Source organism: Crocodylus porosus, unplaced genomic scaffold (genome assembly GCF_001723895.1).
Source record: "Crocodylus porosus isolate Cpor-Errol unplaced genomic scaffold, CroPor_comp1, whole genome shotgun sequence".
Taxonomy (NCBI): domain Eukaryota; kingdom Metazoa; phylum Chordata; order Crocodylia; family Crocodylidae; genus Crocodylus; species Crocodylus porosus.
The window spans coordinates 37,883,627-37,889,744 of NW_017728914.1; positions in this window are offsets into that span (position 1 = coordinate 37,883,627).

The following is a 6,118-nucleotide window of genomic DNA, read 5'->3' on the forward strand; positions in this document are numbered from 1 at the left end:
CGAACGAGCTCCGCACGCGCGGAACCAGCGCGCCCGCACGTGCGGGGCGGGGCGGCCCCGGGCTCCCACGGCCGGGCCGCCCCTTGGTCTGGCGGCGCCTCCTTCCCTGCACGGTCGGGAGCCAGCGCCTGCTGCAGCTGCCGGATCCTCGGAGGCTGCGCTCCGGGGTGGCCTCCCCCGTGCGGGTGACCAGGGGCTGCCTGGCCGTGGGACAGACCTTTGGCGCGCATGTCTTTATCTTGCAGTTGGCCTGAGCCCTTGACCCCCAAAGCTGGTGTATTTCTGGTTCACCTAGTTTATGGGGTTCCTCTCTGCCCAGCTGGTGAGCCCAGGCTTGGTTCCCTGCCTTTCCCCTCGTGGCTGCCTCTTGTCTTCCACCCTTGGCTGCCTTCACCCTGGTCCCCGTGGCTAGGTCTGTTGCTTTCCCAAGGAGAAGCAGGGGGCATGATGGGCCGCCTGGATCCTGTACGTCGGGGTCAGCCCCGGTCTCACCAACTCTTCCTTTTCGTCCTTTGTAGCCCCTTGAGACAACTGCATTTACATGTTGTTCACTGGGGCCAAGGCAGCGTCTTGTCTGGTTCTGAGACATCGGGCCTGACTGGACACTTAACTCCCTCCCACCCCCAGGTGACCCGCTCTTCCCAACACAGTGTCTTACCTGGGACAGGGACATAAGTGCCGGACTGGGTCAGACCAACGGTCTATCCTGCCCAGTATCCTGTGGATAGATGCATAGTATTCGTTGCATCTTCGGTGTAATTGTAAAACAAACGCTGAAGACTTCGTTTTTGGAAGAAGTTTTAGACATTGTGAATACGGGCCCCAAAATGTTTTTCTAGATATCCCGCCTTTTTTCAAGTTTCTTTTTACTGTCAGTTGATTCCTGGGGGAACTGCACTAAGACTTTACTTATTCCGCAGGCGTCTTTTTCCCAAGGATAGGAGAACATACATTTTTTAAGAGGTCTGGTGAGGAGTTTAGGGCACCTGCTCTTGTGACCAGCTTTTTGAGGGGATTGTGTGGTTACTGTGCGTGATTTCCAGAGTCAGGATTTGAATTGGACTTGCACAGTACTCTTTTCAGGTCATCTCTGCCTTCTTAAAGTAATATAAAATCTTTATGTAAAATAAGAACTAGCTTGAGGAAGTCCTGTTGCCTGTTTCGTGGGAGGCTTGTCTGGATCAAGGTGTCCAGCTTCTCAGCAGCTGGGGCCTGCACGCCAGGTGGGCTGCACCATTGAGAGCCTTCCCCATCCCACCCCATTCCTGCACCATGCTGACAGGGGAAGGGGCCCTATCTCACTCCTTTGCTGAACCATGCCATGGGTGGCCCTTGCCCCATGTACTGCCCTGCCCTGCCCTGCCCTGCCCCGCCCCCTAGGGCAGGAGGGAGCAGAAATGAAAGCTGAATGAGGGAGGAAGGGGGAACGTAGACCCCGCAGCAGCCAGAGCGTCCAAGGCAGCAGCAGCTGAGTAGGGGCCTAGGAAGCGCACACTTGCTGCTTGTGGGTCGTGTGGCCTGTGGACTGCTAGTTGGATAGCCCTGGTCATGGTGATCATTATGATCCCTTCTGACCTTGGGAATTATGAGTTCCATACTTTTTTATTTGTTTGTCTTCTTTGTCTGGCCTTAGAGGCCAAATTTGTAGTGAGCATCAGTGCTGCAGGTAGTTTAAATAAAAGCCTGCACAGTGGTGCATCTCTGACTTTATCAATGCAGACCACATTTTAGTCATGAGAGTCTCATGGGTACTGCCCATTCCAGGGATAACAAAATTACAGTTCTGGCATTTAAAGCAATATGGAGAATTGACACTGGAGAAATATTTACTGTTTTCTTTTCATGCAGTTTAGTAGACAGAAATGAGGAGAATTGGCACAATGTGACCAAACATCTTTGCAGGTCTCCCTGACTGTGGGGGGAAGGTGGGGCGTGACATTGGTTGCTCACAGGCCACTGCTGGGAACTGCTTATCTAAGGAAGAAAAATCCAGTCTTTAGGGAATGGTAGAGACAGACTGCAGAGAATCATCCTCTTCTCTTTTAATTAACACCAGGCTTTCAACACTTTGTCTGTAGACCATTTAAGGTTTCTGCTGTGTATAAATTTCATAGCTTTGGTCTTTCAACAGTAACTGATGGAGAAAATATTTTTTAGAATAAAATTGTACAAGCAGTTGCTTCAGCAGGAGATTGTTGTGTGGGGGGTGGGGAGAGGCAAATGTAGATCTTGAATCTCAAGTCATTGTTGAAACTCACAAACTGTCCCTTTGGTGGTGTAGATATCAGTGGCCTATTCCAGTATTTGGGGAGGGGGCCCTTTCAGAGAAGTAACTGGGGGTGGGGAGAGTTCCCCATGCAAACATTGGCTTGGAAATTAACTATTAAAAAATGTTTTAAAAATACCTAATCATGGCTACCCAAATGCAAGATTTAAAAAAATCCCCACGATTGAACTGCCATATTAGCTTTATCTTCAAAATAACTGAAAGTGAAGGAAAAATTCTGTTGCTTTTTAAAGCTGTTCTTTTACTGACGAGTAGTTCTTAGTTTAAATCCAGTTAAAAGCCCACCTTCATTAGAATGTCTCCTCAGTGCTCTGTGCAAGAGTTGAGTTGACAACTGATGGTGAACAGGGGCAGAACTATAAAAGTTCATCTCTTCTGAATTTCCAAGCTTTCTGTTTGTTCGCGGTTACTTTAAAAGCACAATGGAATTCTAAAGATACAGGTTTTAGCTACGTTGGTCTACAGGCAAAAGCAGTCAGGACTCTTGGTAGAGGTGATGTCTTTTATTAGACCAACGACGTAGTTGTGAAAAAAATTCTTTATTTGCAAGCTTTCAGCCTTATGCACCCTTTCCCAGGTGAAGGAGAATGCAAAGTTTGTAAAATTTCTCTCGGGTGGAACTGAAACTTCATATGGCACAGGCAAATTGAAGGATGTTATGGAATTCTAAAATCTTCTTGCCTGTGACTAGTAGTATTAATTTCCTTAATGTCTGGTAATATACATATTACATAAGCTGCGTCTCATTTTTTCTGGCAGTCCCTTTAAACTTAATAACCAATACTAGCTCCCCTGCTCTTGAAGTTAACAAAGTTCTCTTGCAGTATTTAAAAATTAAAAAATGCAGCTCTGACAAACAATTGAGTTCTGTTTCTGACCTCATCATTTCCCTAGACCCAGTACTGTTCCTCCCCAAGATGAGTTATTTCTGAGGTGCCCTATTTAAGGAGCAGTGTAAAGGCATGGGGCTCCGCAGGGCTTTGCTGTCATGAGTGCGCGCAGCCCGGGTGTTGTGTTTTCTTCAGAAGCACAGACAAACCTGTGCTGGAGCCGGTTCCTTGGGATTCTGGCAATCTCAGGTATTTACTCATTCTCACCAGCGAGAAGCTTGAGTCTTGACGGTTTTCTTCTGAGTGTTGCACAGCTTGCCCACCTGCAACAGATGCATGGCAGTGGAACTGTACTTCAATTCGTCTGGCTTGGCAGCAGTTCCTTTCCCTCCCTGCTAAGGCCTCGTGTGCTCTTCCTGTATGAGGTAGCTGTAGTGTTGTCGTATCAGCGTTACCTGTTGGTTGCTGTGAGTACAGGGAGAAAGGTAGGGAGGACAGTGGACAAAGCCACCATGCATGGGAGTTGATAACTGGGGGAATTGCTTGGCCTGTTGCTCAGCTGCGGTCCTATATTAGCAGGAGACCTTTTTGCATTTTTGGGTGCTACTCACAGTGAGAAACCCGAAGAAGACTAATTGCTGGTGCAGCGATGAACAAATATCTCACTGAGATTAAGGTGGGTAATTCATTGGATAATGGCGGGTTATATTTGTGGTCAGTAATATTTTAGCACTAAAATAAATGAACAACTTTTAATTTAAATGTCTTAATTTAGAAATCCCAGATGATTGGAAAAGTGAGTAGAAGTCTAAGAGATGGCGTGAACTAGAGCTCTCATTCACAATATGTCTAGGGAAAATGAAGCGTTTATTGGTAGTTGTTGACTCTGCCCTTTACACATTAATCCATAAGTTTGTCAGGATGGATTTGAGAATGGTAAATAATTAACATTATTTTCTTAAATAGCCATTGGGGAACACAGGTGTTTATTCATAGATGCTAGGGTCAGAAGGGACCTCAGTAGGTCATTGAGTCCGACCCCCTGCCCTGGGCAGGAAAGAGCGCTGGGGTCAGATGACTCCAGCCAGGTGCTTATCCAGTCTCCTCTTGAAGACCCCCAGGGCACGGGAGAGCACCACCTCCCTGGGAAGCCCATTCCAGATTCTGGCAACCCTTACGGTGAAGAAATTCTTTCTAATGCCTGACCTAGATCTGCTCTCTGTCAATTTGTGGCCATTGTTCCTAGTTACTTCAGGGGGTGCCCTAGTAAATAGAACGTCTCCTATTCCCTGCTGCCTTCCCTTGATGAATTTATAGGCAGCCACAAGATCACCTCTCAGCCTTCTCTTGCGAATGCTGAAGAGATGTAGAGCCTTGCCTGCAGGCCTCTGACCATACGAGTGGCCTCTGAACCCTCTCAAGATTCTCCACATCCCTCTGGAAGTCTGTCGCCCAAAACTGAATGAGGTACTCCGCCTGACCAGTTTAAGTTTATATCAACTTTTTTTTTCCGTACTGGTTTATTGTCATCAGTTTGCTGAATATAAAGTGAATTGGTGGAGTTCTATCCTTCCTGCCATCCCTGACAATCCTGGTAGACAGCTGTTGCTGTTGGGTTCCCAGTCTCCTTTAATCTTTTGGGAGAATCTCGGTGCTAGAATGGATGTGAGTCTCAGCCTGTCTCGCTCTTTCTTCTGTTCTTGGGTCTGAAAGAGCATGGGAGGAGGCATCCTGTGCTTGGATAGAAACCCATGTGGTTCTGTCTTGCTCTCCTTCATACTTCCATAGCCTGGCAGGGAAGCATGCAGTGGAGAAGCTGGAGACAAGCTTCCCTTCTTGTTATGCATCAGGTCATCAGTTGGGGGAGCTGCTTGATCGGTCCAATACATGTTAGAGGCAGTTTTCTGTCTGTGTTGGATCCTTCAGAGATGTTGCATGTTCCATCCAATCTCCCTGCCCACAGGAGGGACTAGAAATAGCAGGTGTCATGGATCAGTGTTGCTTTGGAGGGGGAGCTCTGCCTTGGGCCTCCCCAAGAAGAAGCCTTATGTGGTCTCCCTCTCCTGAAGGACCCCCTGAAATTGTGTCTCTGTCCTCAGGTTGCTCCCCACTGAGCCCCATGTTCTCCTCAGGTGCAGTCAGCTCCATTCCCAACAAAATTATCACAAAACTCTTGTCTTAACCTGAGGACAGCACTCACCCAGTAGAATGGAATGGTCATAGGGAACCAGTCAGAGACCAGTTGTGATAGCCTGTTGTCAAGTCTAGGTTGCCCTCTGCCTCTGGGCTGAAAAGGGCATTATGGTACCCTGGTTATACAATAAAACCTGCTCTCCCTGAGCCCCCAGAGCGTTCCCCACAAGAGCTGCAGGCTGGACCGTAGCCTGTTCCGTTCCACTCATTTATATTGCAACAAGGCAGGTATAAGCTGGAAATCAAGAACAACTTTCTGACTAAGGGGGTGGGTTAAGCTTTGGAAAAGATTACCTAGAGAGTTTGTGGAATCTCTGCCACTGGAAGGTTCTCAGTGCAGTTTAGTCAAATGCTTTGGCTGGGATGGTTCATAGATGTAGGGTCGGAAGGAACCTGAACAGATCATCAAGTCTGACCCCCTGCTCTGGGCAGGAATGAATACGGGGCTCATATGACCCCTGGTAAGTTTTTAAGCTCATATGACTGCAACTAGGTAATTATCAAGCCTCCTGTTAAAGACCCCTAAGGTAGGAGCCTACACCACTTCCCTTGGAAGCTGGTTCCAGATCCTAGCCTCCCTGATTGTGAAGTAGCACCTCCTGATGTCTAGCCTGAGCCTACTCTCAATCAACTTGTGGCTGTTATTCCATGTTACTCTGGGAGGCATTTGGGGGAACAGGGTCTTGGCCATTCCCCTCTGATCCCCCCGGCAAGTTTATAAACAGCCACTAGATCCCCTCTCAGCCTTCTCTTGTGGAGGCTGAACAGGTTCAGGTCCCATAGCCTCTCCTTGTAGGGCCTGCCCTGC